This window comes from Pleurodeles waltl, chromosome 6 (assembly GCF_031143425.1).
Source record: "Pleurodeles waltl isolate 20211129_DDA chromosome 6, aPleWal1.hap1.20221129, whole genome shotgun sequence".
In the NCBI taxonomy this organism is placed as follows: Eukaryota; Metazoa; Chordata; class Amphibia; order Caudata; family Salamandridae; genus Pleurodeles; species Pleurodeles waltl.
This window is the reverse complement of record NC_090445.1, coordinates 926,072,408-926,087,504: the sequence shown is the minus strand read 5'-3', so window position 1 is coordinate 926,087,504 and position 15,097 is coordinate 926,072,408.

The window sequence follows — 15,097 nt, the reverse complement described above, 5'->3', positions numbered from 1 at the left end:
GTGTGTGACTGGCTGTGTGTATCTGTGAGTTGTTGTGAGAGAGGCTGTGTGAGTAGATGTGTGAGTGGCTGTGTCAGTGTGTGAGTATTTTTGTGGATCATTGTGTGGGTGTGTGAGTGACTGTATGGGTCTGTGAGTGGCTGCGTGAGTGGTTGTGTGGGTATGTAAATAGGTGTGTGAGGGGTGTGCGAAAGCTGTGTGGCTCTGTGAGTCGGTGTGGCAGTGGTCTTGAGGGTCTGTGAGTGGGTGTGTCAGTGGTTGTGTGGGTGTTTAAGTGCGTGTGTGAAAGCTGTGTGGGTCTGTGAGTGGGTGTGTGAGTGGTTTTGAGGGTCTGTGAGTGGATGTGTGAGTGGCGTCATGGGTGTCTGAGTATGTGGATGTATGGATGGGTGTGCGAGTGCAGAAGTGATTGTGTGAGTGTCTGAGTGGGTGTGTGAATAGCTGTGTGAGTCTGTGAGTGTGTGTGTGAGTGGTTTTGTGGATCTGTGAGTGGGTGTGTGAGTGGCTGTATGGGTGTGTGAGTGGTTTTGTGGGTGTGTAAGTGGGTGGGTCAGAGTGGGCATGAATGTGTGAGTAAGTGCATGGATCTTTGAGTGAGTGTATGGTTTATTTTAAATCAACGTCTGGATCCCCAAGTCCTCCCTGAATCCACCTGAATCTACCTGAATCCGTGAGGATCTATGGAGGATCCAGGGAGGATCTGGTGAGGATCCGGAGAGGTTTTGTGGCTCCTCACATGATTGAAAAAAAAGGTTTTTGGACAATTTCTTGCCCACACGGGGTCCATCACAGACTGCCTAATTAGTCCCATGAGGTCAGGGTAGCCCTAACCTGACCCCTTCAATCACATTTTATCTTTATTTTCCCCATTGGGAGTCGAGCACTGATGAACAAAATGGGGGGCGCAACTTTCATCTTGGGTTGCGGCCATCCAATCATGACATTGCTGTTGGCGCGTGGATTTGCGAATTCGAGGAGGATCTGCGTCCCTATATATACAAATTTTAACTTTCTTTATTATCTCAAAAACTACTGAATGGATTTACACCAAATCACAAAAGAGTCACTTTCTGGACCTAGAGCTAGCTTTCTGCCAAATTTGGTGTAAATCTGTTCAGCCGATATTCTTGTTCAAAATCCCCATGGAAATAACATGAAGAAAACACATTTTTTTACCCCGATTGACAGATCACTTTCAAACTTTCTAGACAGCAGCTGACATGAGAGTTGTCTTTTTTTTGGAAAATTTTGTGAAGATTCATCAACTAACACTAAAGACATAGGTAAGTAAAAAACTAGGTCCTAACTAATACTACCTTGTGGCGACAAACACTAATTGTAATATATATATATATGTAGCCTAAAAAAACAAATATTGCAGAGACGTTATAGTTAGGTTCAGATTTTACACGCTAACTATAACTCGTGCCCTCACCAGGCACAGACTTCTCATCAGTTATGTTACTGCAAATGTTACACTGATATTCTCAATGATGTCAAAGAAGATGTCATGAGAGATATAATATCTCAGATAATTAGCAGTTCATGGTTAGGATGTGAATCATAGTTACCTTATTGTATGAGTTATAGTGACTTGAAATAACTCTAACTATAACAGCTGAATTTCTAAGGTTTTTTTAAATTCTATTTCCTAAGTATAACATCCATGTAACCTTTGTTTATTTCAGTGAATTTCTAGGGTATTTCTAATGTTACTTAAGATGCCTGTGGCTATGCAAAGTGTGTGTGGGGGGGGGTTGGACTCAGGGCCTGGCTCCCTAATTTCCTTATTTAGTGCAGTATCCTCAGTAGAAAATTCTTTCAGCTTTCCAATTCAATTCCATCAAAATGGCATTCAGATGTGCCACACTCTTGGCATAAATACAGAATGTTAGCACTCTAGTTGCTCGTTAGAACACTGTAATCTGATGATCACCAGGAAGTTAACCGGCAGTGTGTTGAAAGTGCATCTTTCAGTTTGCATGTCAGAATGTTTTAATGAAATAGAAGAGAAAGATATTTGACAACTTACTTACTGCATGTGCTAATATTTCTATCTACAGCACTAGCCATCATTTTATATGAAAATGAACCCCCTCATTTTGTTCCTTTCTAAATTAAAATGCTTTATGTTTTACCAGTTTATTTCAATCAAGATGGCTTCGGGTGTGCCACACTTTTGTTATAAGTAGGAGTGTTATCGCTCTAGTTGTTGTTTAGAACACTCTGGCATGCTGCAGTAGAACGCAGGGGAATCAACTGATAGGCTTGTTGGAAATACATGTTTTACTGAGAATGACTTACTTCATTCTCATATGGCTGAGAAACAGTGTGTGAATTAACAGAAAATGTGCTCCCATTTTAGCTTCCGGAGAACCTTCCATTACCTCTATTGGAAAATCATGAGAAAACAGTTCTGTCTCAAGCATGATTCATGAAATCCCAGCAGGGTACAATCACCTTAGAAGACACTGCAATTCCAAAAATGATTAAGTTACCACTAACAAATGATTTATAAGTAAAATGTGTTATCCCTCTTTATATGTTCTCCTTTTTGTCACCCTCAAAACCTGCCATTCACTACAATGTATTCCGATCAGGTTCTATCTTGTATATTGGTCCCAAGATGGTTGCCATCACTTTCTGGTTAAAGTGATAACAGACAATCAGATCTCACCGTGAGATCTGTCATTTGGCTTCCACATGTACAAATTTGGTTTTCCCTTTAGTATCTCAAAAACTACTGTAGGAATTTACATCAAATACCAAAAAGTACAATCTGTGTAGCAAAATCTAGCTTTCTGCCAAATTTGGGGTAATTTGGCCCACAGTTCAGGCTGTAGTCTTGTCTAAAATCCCTATGACAATTATGATGGGAAACACATTTTCTTGGCCCCCGCTTGAAAGGTCACTCCAAACTTTCCATGTGCAACAAGAGTCACTGGCACACTCTTTTGAACAATTTTGTGAAGCTTCGTCAAACAACGCCAAAGATATAGGCAAAATAAAGTTAAGATAAAGTCAAAAAGCACTTTTCCTATGGAAACCTATGGTCCTAACTATAATTACTTGCTAGTAACTATAACTTGCGCCCTAAGGTAACTATAATTTGTGACACCACCATGCATGTTTTTTTCTTCAACAATTTGGAGTAATTTGGGGTAATTAGCAGTGCATGACAAGGCCGTGAGTAGAAAAAAAGGCTAATTTTGTGCTTATGATGGGTCCCTAAAGGACCCTGTCATGTGTCCTATGGGGTCAGTATACCTGTATCCTGACCCCTTATATGTTTTTACACAGTTTTTTTCCACCCCCAGGCAATGCGCGAAACAAAATGGTGGCCACAACTTTTCTGTCATATTGCGGCCAGCCATTCGGGGTTTGCTTTTCCTCTGAGTCCGCAGAGGATCCAAGGAGGCTCCACAATGGATCTGAGGAAGATTGGCATCACTATATGTACAAATTTGTTTTTCAGTTAATTACAAGAAAAACACTAAACCTATTCACACCAAATTACAAAAAGGTCACTTTGTAGTCCAGGAGCTACCTATCTGGCAAATACGGTATAATTGCGTCCAGTAGTTTATGCGCTATACCTGATCAAAATCCCTATGGAAAAATTAATGGAGAAAATTTGTTTTGGGACCCCCCTTTTGCTCGCCCTTTTTCTCAGCCCCGCTTGACAGATCACCCTGAAACTTTTCCAGACAGAAGATGACATGGCTGGCAACTTTTTTGGGAAAGGTTTGTGAAGATTCGTCAACCGGAGCCAAAGATACAGGCAAGTAAAAAACATTTTTTCTATAGAAACTAGGTCCTATGTATAACTACCAAGTGGCATATTTGTTATGTTAGCAGCCTCATTGTTTGTGTATTGACTGAACTGTTAGTAATTCTCCTAATCCTATTATTTTGTGCCAAGCCATTTTACTATCGCTACATACCTCATAAAGCTATTGTGCCTGCAATTGGATAATTACTCTCCTGCTTGTCCCTGCAAGCAGTAAGTCTTCCTGTCTGCTTCTGACAAACAAAACTATTGGGTCTTTTTATGCATTTTTCCTCATTGATGTTCTAAGGAGAGGGGAGTGGCAGCTACTGTGCAGTCATAGCCGCATTCTAAAACATGAACAATGCTTCTGTAAGAGAGTAATTCAAAAGACAAACAACTCTACCCAACTGTATTTCTTCCATTCCCCTAGATGGACTTGAATTGTTCATCACTAAGGCCCTCATTACGAATGTGATGGTCCGACCTCCACATTACGACCGTGGCGAAAGCACCATGGTCGGGCAGCCAGCATCGCAACTGCCACTTTTAGGCTGACTGATGGCCTGGTGGTGCTGGTGGTCTTAATCTGCCAGGGCATCACTGCAAGGAGCGCTGCCCTGGGGATTACGACTCCCGTGTCTGCCAGCTTTTGCAAAGGCTGGCAGAGATGGGGTGCCGGGGGCCCCATGGGGGTCCCTGCACTGCTCCTGTGCTTGGCATGGGCAGTGCAGGGGCCCCCATGGACAGCCCTGTCACGCTTTCACTGCCTGATTTACAGGCAGTGAAAAGCGTGACGGTTGCTGTGGCACCCAACACATCGCAACATTGCCACTGGTTCGATTACGAGCCAGCGTCACTGCTGTAGTGAGTTTCCAGCTGGTCCAGCGAAAAACTTGTAATAGGGCCAGTGGGTGGAAGACCAGAGTGGTGGTCTTCTGACCCAAAGAGTTTTGTGGCAAAACTCGTAATGATGCCCTAAGTGTGCTTTATAGAAGGCAGAACAGTAGATACTTCTCTGCTGTGTTTCTGTTTTTTTAGCGCAACTAAAGTCAACCTGCTGTTAAAATGAATTGGCTATCTCCCATATTCTGTTAGCTAGCAGCATCATTAGTTCTAAAGTCCCTGTGCTTTACACAGGCACACTCTAAGGAGTTACTCTTCCTCACTCTGGCATACAATTAGTCCTGGTTTGCATGTAGCATGAATGTAATTCCAGGAGACCCCTGCCACACGACTGCGAAGAGTTACACCTAGCTGTGGTAGTAAATATACATGTAAGTAAATATGCACATGCATATGTACTTTTGTGAATCAGGCCTAATATTGGTCTTTACTAGTTATATTTGACTTAAAACCTTGTTTCAATTTTGAACAGTGTTTATGTTTTTGCTTATCTTTGGGTTTGACCCTTGATCCCGCTGCTACTAAGCAATTCTGTGCACAGCGTTACTGCTGCAAAAATATTTAATCAAAATGTGAAATTAAAAACGGGTTATTCACTTTGCTTGGCTTTGCAAACACTGTCGATTCAAACCTTTATTAGGGCCCATTTGATACAGTAATACAGATGGTCTACCAGCCTATCCATGAACAACAATTGGTGCCCTAAATTTGCTTATAATATTTTCAGATTCGCACGAGGTGCCTTAAAATATGCAAACACACAGCTGCTTGAATCAGCGTGCCCCTAGATGACAGATTCGGTTGATTCTGCAATGTAGTCTAAATTAAAACGCAAACATATTTTACTGGAGTGCATATAACTTAAATTATTTTGTGATTTAACTTTCTGTGCATATGTTGATAGTATATGTTGAACAATCCAACTAGGGCAGATAATGTTTTAATGGCTCGGGAGGTAAAGCGCTAATTAAGTTAATGTGTAAATGTTAGGACGGTAGGACGTTTTGTAGTGACTCTTACTGTATTAGTTATAAATTGTAAATTATGTTCTGTAGTTTATGCAGTCTTCTTTAGTTATATTAAGCAATAAATAATAAAGTGTTAATTAAAATACAAAGAATAAAAAAAACACTTTTCGTTTTCAAATCCCTACGACAACGGTTCATAACATTTTGTGAACTCCTTTTTTATCATGACTGGAATCCGGGGACCCCAACTAAATCATTATAGCAGTCTGGAGACACCCTCTGCTGAGTCATTACTGTAAGCCAGAGACCCAGGTTTTAATATTGTGGATGATTTGTACCACAAAACAAAGAAACACAGAAACAAGCATTCCATCAAACACATACACTAACGTAAACACATTTTATTTAATTTGCAAACCTAATAAAATAACCATTTTCATAGGAAGATAGGAGTTTTTCTAAATGTACTTGAAGCCACAATTTGTCCATACTATATTCTGTTTGATGCACCTGCACTGTCACTGCTCCAACAAATTAATTTGAGGATACTAATTTATTTTTTAGCCTCCAATTTCAAATTCCTTGACATTTACACCAGGTTTTAAAATTTTCAATTGTATATTTAGCCACTTTATTTATATACACTTTAATAATCTGTTAATATTAATACATTTTCCAAGCAATCATGGACCTCCAGAGGAGGCTTTGCAGATCCCCAGGGGTTGTTGCCTGATTTAACACTGCCTACTTGAGGATTTTGCTCATCATGTAACATTGATTAATTACATACTACGGACTGAATGCTACATAAAGCACAACTTTTAGAAAGCTGGCTTGAGAGCTATCAGAGTGTAAGGTAATTACAACAATTTATCACAAGCAATCAAAAAGAAAATGTTTCACTAAAGTGGAAAGTAACAGATGTTTACTTTTAAGTGGTATAAACAGGAAATTCTTCACTGATACTGAACAAACAAACAGAAAAGGTATGACATAGGAAGGTAAAAAGGAAAGAATATTTAGAGGGTAATTTTGAGTTTGGCGGATGGAAAACTCTGTCTGTCAGACTCCCGATAGGGTGGCCGCTACCTACGCGGTGACCTCTATGCTGGAGTTATTAGGAGTTTCCGCTAGGTCAGCTGGCAGAAACCTAAGTTTCCACCCGCTGTCCTAGTGAAAAACCGGCTACAGCATTATCTTAGGCGCATAATCGAGCCAGCCGCAATGCTGTAGTGAGTATGGTGCACCAGCAACCTCACAATGTTCACTGTCTGCAAAGCAGACAGTACACTTTACAATGGTGGTGGTCGGGGGGGGCCCTGAACCTCTTCTCCACCAGCCTTTTCATGGCGGTGTTACCACCATGAAAAGGCTGGAGGAGAACAAGGTTGTAATCCCCAGGGCAATACTGCTTGCAGTGCTGCCCTGGTGGATTCAAGATCCTGGCAGTTGCCAGGGTTGTTATGTGGCAGTCAGACTGCCACATCTGCGGAGGTCCAGAAGCCATCACGAGCCACCACACTCATAATCAGGCCTTTAATGTTATACACAAAACACTGAAGCGAAGATTCAAATCAAGTACTTAAGCTTACAATTTACAGACACTGTCTCATATGTCATTACACACACCCCCCTCATTACATCAAGGTGCATTAAACATTCTGTTTAACGGGACATCATGAAGTGTATTTTTTAATATTTGTATTTTTTCGGGGTGTAAAGGTTTGTAGCTGAGGGTGAGAAGGAAAAGCCCAAGGGCAGTAAGAGGGTGTGTAAATATCCAAAATTGTGGCTGGTTAATTATCAATAATCTGGTTGTTTTCTACCTCTGTGTTTTAAGTGAACTCTTGGACTTTTCTTGGAAACTGATGGTGGAAAGCAACTCTGTTAATAGTTATGCAGCTATAATTCTTATACGTTATACCTAGTGAATGAGATTTTTCAATAAATGTTACTTTTCCTTTATTAGCTGTGTAGTTATCGTCAATGTCTTAACATTTTATATTTGGTGAGGATGCTAATTGAAATAAGGAAATATCTGCAATAATTAACTGTTTTGCTGTGCCTTCTCCAATCACCCCACTCCCCTATAGTGCCAAGCCTTTTATTGGCTATTTGGTGTACTTCCCACTTAGACCCCCATAAGTTTTTCTCCACATAAGATATCCACTACAAATATGTGTCCTTTTTTCCAACATTCTAGGGTTTCTGAAGGTACCCACTGCTACAGAAGAAAGCATCTAGGCCCACATTTAAAAGAGCCTAGTGCCTTCTTGCATCACATTAGCTTCATTTATTTTTTACGCTAGCATGGCCCAACAAGGCCAAAATCCCCATTCCAGATTTACATAGTGGAGCCATACGGCACACATAATGTATGCAAGGGGAGGTGTTCCCCCAATAAGGGGGGGAGGGTAGAAAAAACATTGCACAAAAAATCTAAAAGAAACTTTTGCGCCATTTTTTTACAGTGTTCAGGGTTAGTATCAACATTTTGGCACTAACCCTGAACAGTACATCAAAAACGTAAAAGATTCAGAGACAATTGCCCCCTGCCCTGTGTTATGGTGGACCATAATTTTAATACAGCGTGCACATGGAGGCAGTAGGGGGAACTCAAGAGAAGTGACCGAGCAGCACCACTTTTCTTAAATCTGCACTCAAGTTTCTTCTCTGCAAATTGCATCAACAAAGGGTTTGTAAAGCTAAAATCACCAACTTGCCCACTTGAGAATTGAATCAGAAAACCACATATTTCAACACCGTTTTGGCATTTTATCAGGACATAGCCCATTTTTACTATTTTTGGTGCATTCAACCTCCTTCCAGTTAGTGGTAGAAATGAGTATGGAACCAATGCTGGATCCACAGAGCTATACATGTCTGACAAATAGACAAGATTCTAAATTTAGCAAGAAATCATTTGTGTAGATCCTCTAAGGTTTAACTACAGAAAGTAACAAGTAAAATAAAATAAATATTGAAGTAGGAAAAAGCAGCCATTTGTGTCTACATTTTCATCTGTACCTTCTTTTAATTATGGCACGTTTTCAAAAGCAATACACCGTTGTGTTTGCTGAACCATTCTGGTTGCAAGGAAATATAGGGCTTGTAGGTTCACCAAGAACCTTAGGTACCCAGAGCCAATAACTGAGCTGCACCTTGCAATGTTTTTTCATTCTTTACTGGGTGTACTGTAATACATTTGGCAAACTATAAAAAGTGAAAAATAGATATCGAGTAAACCTATTTATTTCTGAAATGGGCACAAGATGTGGAGTTTAGAAGCAGTGGTTAGTTGCACATCTCTGAATTTACTAGCATGTGAATTTGAGGGCATTTCTCAAAACAACTTCTTTCTTACACCTTGTCTTACATCTGGAAGGAGCAGATGCAGAGAAAGACATCTGATAATAACGTGTGATCTACCATTCTGTGTTCTCCTAAGTCTCCCAAAAAACCTCATGTGTGTGGGCAGGCCTAATGTCCCCAACAGGAAAGGACGAAAAATGCAACATGGACACATCACATTTTTCCACTAAACACTGAACCTTTTTTTTGGAATGTGTCTAGCTGTGGATTTTGGGCTCTATCTCAACTGGCACATAAGGAAATGTAGCAAGCCTGTACATTTTATAAAACTAGACACCCAGGGGAATCCATAATGGGGTAACCTGTGTGGCTCTCACCAGGTTTGTCATCTAGAATCCCTTGCAAACCTAACAATTTGTATAAAAACATATTTTCCCTACATGTCTTTGATGGAAAATTCTGCAATCTGAGGGGAGCCACAAATTTAGACATTAAGGGAGAACTAAAGCAGGTCAAAAGGGCAGGTGTTTTTAAAATATGTTTTTAGGCTGATTATCCTTTGGGCACCTTCACAAGTGGGACAGAGATTTTATCAGTACAGATGGGCAATGCTGGGTGGTAGAGATTTTGTCAATTTGTGCAGATTCCAGAAGTTTCCATCAGTGAAATATAGGGAAAATGTGTGATTTCAGGCAAAGTTAGAGGTTTGCAGGGCATTGTGGGTAAGAAAAGGGTGTGGGGTACATGTGAACGACACCAACCAGGACTCCCACAGATGTTTAGTTTTCAAAAGTGTCTGAGTCTGGTGGTTTTTTCCAGGTGGCAGCTTACCCAATTCCAAAAAGTGCAGCCGCTCACCATTGCAAGTGGGACGATACTGGGAGTTAGCCAAGCTCTCCTGGCCCATATGTAAAATCAACATCCAAAAGAGTCAAATGTTTTCTTGCCTGCCATTGGGATGAGATGTGTTTATTGGCGGAGGGCAAAAAAGACTGTTGCCCCCGTCAGCTGGGGTGGGGGCATACCCATGTCCATACTATATTTTTTATACCCTGGTGTCTAATGAGCTGTTTACCCTTGTTGCTGACCAGGTGTAATTACCTCTATCTGACCCCCATGTGGGCAGAGAGACTGTGTCTCACTATATTTGGGGTAGGGCCATGCCTATGATGGACAGCTACCACTGTTCAATTAAAAAAATTAAAAACAAAACAAAAAACAATGTATTCCCTGGTGTCTAGTGAGCTTCCCCCCCTCAAGGGGCAGATCGGTGGTAATTGCTCTATCCCCCCCAGAGGGGGGGCAAAAGACTATTAGTCCCTATTTTTGTGGTGTGGGGACATAGCCATGCCCATGATGGATAGCCCTACCACTCTTTCATAACAAACAATTAACCTGTGTCTAGTGGGCTTTCTGTCCCTCCTGGGGGCAGATTGGGGAAGTAAGCCCCAATATGACCCCCAGGAGGGACTGAAAGATACTCCCTATTATTTGGGGGAGGGGGCATTGACCTGCCCATTCTGGGCAGGACTAATCCCTAGACCTAAAATAATCCTGGTGTCTAGAGGGCTTTCTGCCCTCCCGGGAGGGGAAGATGGAGTATTAACCCTCATCTGCCCCAGGAGGGGCAGAAATACTGTCTATTTTTTAGGGTGGGGTGTGGGCATTGACTTGCCCATTCAGGGCAGCCCCCACCCTTTTCTAAATAAAAATAATACATGGTGGCTAGTGGGCTGTTTGCCTTTTCCCTCCCAAGGTGGCAGATTAGGGACTATTACCCCCATGTACCACTCGGGGCGGGCAGAAAGACTGAATTATAAAAAAAAATAAGGGGGCGCAAAATCCCTTGCTCAAGGGTCTGCTTCACCCTCCCTACTGGACTTGTGCAGGGGAGTGGATGCCTGCTTGGGGATATCCCTCCTGAGGTGATCCCCAAGCAGGGATCAATCAGGAGTTTGTAAAGTGCAGTACTCACCCGTGAGGGTCAACTAGGAAGAGGTATCTTTGGAAGGGGGAATTCTCCACTTTCTAACAGCACTTCCCCTGTTGTAATCGGTGCTCAGGGGGCTGAGATATGCCCTTGAGCACCCAAGAAAATTAAAGCAAATGAGGTGATCGGCTCTGTTTACTTTCATTTTCACTGTAATAATATGTGGATATTTTCAGTCTTGGTTGGTAGAGAAGCTCTTCCCCTGCAACCAAGTCTGGAAATATTTAAAGGAAATCCCTCTAGTGCCTGCACCAGAGGAATTTCCAGTGCCATGTGCATGAATGGCTGCGAACTGTCTGGTGCACAGTAGTACAGCAGCGTCGGGCTGCTCCCGAACCTCTGACGCTCGCAAAGGTTTAAATATCACTGAACATTATAACTGCCGGACTACTACAAATCTTCATCAATGACGAGTTCACATGGGCAATATTTAGAGCAAAGCTATCTATACTTTAGCCATGATGTAAAAACTTTACCAACATTTTTAAATGCAAGTGTCCAAACAAAATTATTTCGTTCAGCAGTAGATTTGTAGTGACTTAAACTACGCCAGCGGGAAATCCTGTTCTATAGATTAATCAATGTTGGTTTCTAATCACCATACATTTTTAGACTACCATTCGCAAACAATACATATGCAGGATACAAAAAATAAATCAAAGGCACTTTACTTATCAGCTGAGGAAAAGACAGTCAAATCAAGGCTACTTTAAACAGAAAGTATATGCCCCTTCACTGATACATGTTAATCTAATGTGTGCTCAAATGTTGTTTTACAATTTTTTTATGGGAGAAAAAATATTTGGTGTATTTTGAAGAGGTATGGAAACAGTGAATCTTTAAAACACACATAAAGGAAGTGTTTATTTATTTTTTATAACAAATTTTATTGAGTTTTACACTGCAGTCTTACACAACAGGTGGAGTACTTGTCTCTGCAGCATACCTAAATAATCTTCCATGTAACCATGTCCCCTTCTTGCACAAAGTGTTTCAAGAATAATAACTCCTTGCCCCCTCCATCCCCAACACAGAACTCTCAGGTTTTGCTTTGTCAAACTTGGCTGGTGTGACAGAGTTGTTTCTCACCTTCAGCAATCTTTCCTCTGTGTAAGTGCCCCATTTCAGATTTAGGGGGTCATTCTGACCCCGGCAGTCTAAGACCGCCGGGGCCAGGGTCGGCGGGAGCACCGCCGACAGGCCGGCGGTGCCCCGCAGGGCATTCTGACCGCGGCGGTTCGGCCGTGGTCAGAAGAGGCAAACCGGCGGTCTCCCGCCGGTTTACCGCTGCCCTTAGAATCCCCCATGGTGGCGCAGCTTGCTGCGCCGCCATGGGGGATTCTGACACCCCCTACCGCCATCCTGTTCCTGGCGGTTCGCCCGCCAGGAACAGGATGGCGGTAGGGGGTGCCGCGGGGCCCCTGGGGGCCCCTGCCATGCCCATGCCATTGGCATGGGCACGCCAGGGGCCCCCGTAAGAGGGCCCCGAAAAGTATTTCAGTGTCTGCTAAGCAGACACTGAAATACGCGACGGGTGCAACTGCACCCGTCGCACCCCTGCAACTACGCCGGCTCAATTCTGAGCCGGCGTCCTCGTTGCAGGGGCATTTCCTCTGGGCCGGCGGGCGCTCTTTTGGAGAGCGCCCGCCGGCCCAGAGGAAATGTCTGAATGGCCGCCGCGGTCTTTTGACCGCGGTGCGGTCATTCAGCGGCGGTACCCTGGCGGACGGCCTCCGCCGTCCGCCAGGGTCAGAATGAGGCCCTTAGCCTGGTCCTAACTCCATTGGAGGAGGATATACTGTCATAGACCGTGTAATCAATAGAAAGGTGAGGTAGTTCTGCAGAGTGGACCATATCTTCTCTTTTTTTCCTGTTCTTCAAGAGAATATGCATCACTTTCTCTAGGGCCATCCTTTGCCATAGATTCTGAGTCCATAATTTTCTTGGTAGCACTGCTTAAGTTTTCCAAAATCATGGGATTAGTCTTTCGGCTGGATCCAGGAGACATCCCAACAACCCTTTGTATCTGCTCCCTCCCACCCTTGTGTGACTGCTCACCATATCTATCAATCAATCAATCAATCAATCAGGGATTTGTAAAGTGCACTAGTCACCTGTGAGGGTCTCAAGGCACTGAGGAGGGGAGGGGGAGAAGGTGGGGGAAGGTGCTGCTACTGCTTGAACAGCCAGGTCTTGAGAAGTTTCCTGAAGGTAAGGAGGTCTTTGGTCTGGCACAGGTGGGTGGGAACAGTGTTCCACATTTTGGCGGTGAGGTGTGAAAATGATCTACCGCTGATTGTAGTTCTGAGGATGCGTGGGACTGTTGCGAGGGCGAGGTCAGTGAAGCAGAGATGCTGGGTCGGGGTGTAAAAGGAGAGTTGTTTGTTGAGGTATTCTGGTCCGGTGTTGTGCAGTGCTTTGTGAGCGTGGGTGAGGAGTTTGAAGGTGATTCTCTTGTTGACTGGGAGACAGTGCAGGTTTTTCAGGTGGTCTGTGATGGGGCAGTGGCAGGGGATGTCCAGGATGAGGCATGCGGAGGCGTTCTGGATGCGTTGCAGCCTCTTCTGGAGTTTGGCCGTGGTTCCTGTGTAGAGGGCATTGCCGTCGTCCAGTTTGCTGCTTACGAGGGCTTGGGTGACTGTTCTTCTGGATTCAGTGGGTATCTATTTGTAGATCTTTTGGAGCATGCGGGGTGTTGAAGCAGAAGGAGGAGATGATAAGGACTTCTGTCTTGTCCGAATTTAGTTTTAGGCAGCTGCTCTTCATCCATTCGACGATGGCCTTCATTCCTTCGTGGATGTTGGTCTTGGCGGAGTCCTTGGTGAGGGAGAGGATCAGCTGGGTGTCGTCGGCATTTGAGATGATGTTGAGGTTGTGGGATCGGGTGATGTTAGCGAGCGGGCCATGTAGACGTTGAAGAGGGTCGGGCTGAGGGACGAACCCTGGGGTATGCCGCAGATGATTTAGGTGGCCTCCCAGCGGAATTGGAGGAGGCAGACTCTCTGGGCTCTGACGGTGAGAATGGAGGTGACCCAGTCCAGGGCTCTGTTGTGGATTCCAGCATTTCTGAGGCGTGAGCGTAGGGTGTGGTGGCAGACGGTGTTGAACTCGGCCGAGAGGTCCAGGATGATGAGGGCCGCTGTTTCGCCACTAGTCCAGTATGGTTCTGATGTCGTCAGTGGAGGCTATGAGGGCAGTTTCAGTGCTGTGGTTGCTGTGGAATCCGGATTGGGAAGGGTCTGGTTCTTCTCTAGGAAGTGGGTTAGTTGTCTGTTGATGGCCTTCTCAATTACTTTTGCCAGGAAGAGGAGCAGGGAGATAGGCCGGAAGTTCTGGCGGTCCTTTCGGTCTGTCTTGTTTTTTTTGAGGAGGGCGTTAATCTCGGCGTGTTTCCAGCTCTCCGGGAAGGTGGCGGACTCGAAGGAGCTGTTGATGATCTTCTGTAGTTGGGGTGCGATGATGGAGCTTGCTTTGTTGACGATGTGGTGGGGGCAGGGGTCAGATGGAGAGCCGGAGTGGATGGTATCCATGATTTCGATGGTGTCATTGTCATTGACGAGGGTCCAGGAGAGCAGAAGGTTGCTCTGAGGTGAATCTGTGGTGTTGGTGGTTGCCGGGGGGGTCTGGGTGCTGAAGCTGTCATGGATGTCTGCAATCTTGTGGTGGAAGTAGGAGGCAAGGGAGTTGCAGAGGTCTCGGGATGGGGGATGTTGTTGATGTAAGAGCTAGGTTTAGAGAGTTTCTTCACGACATTGAAGAGCTCCTTGTGGCTGTGTGCATTGTTGTGGATTCAGGCTTTGAAGGCAGTTCTTTTGGTGGCTTGGATGAGTTGGTGGTGTCTGCGGATGGCGTTTTTGAAGGCTGTGTGGTTGTCCAGGGTCTGATCATGGCGCCACTTTCTTTTGAGTCTTCGGCAGCTTTGCTTAGATTCGTGGAGGTCGGGGGTAAACCAGAAGGCTGGCTCTCTCATGATTTTAGACCCAAATGTGGCTCAAAGTTTCCTTCCAGATGGGCTCAGGGCACAGCCACCATATGAAGAAATGTTCCTCTGTCCCTTCTGCATCTCCAGCAGCAATCAGATATGCATGGGTACATGGTCTTGAGTTTACCAGTTGTGAGATACCGGGTGATAAATAGTTTATACTCTTCCTC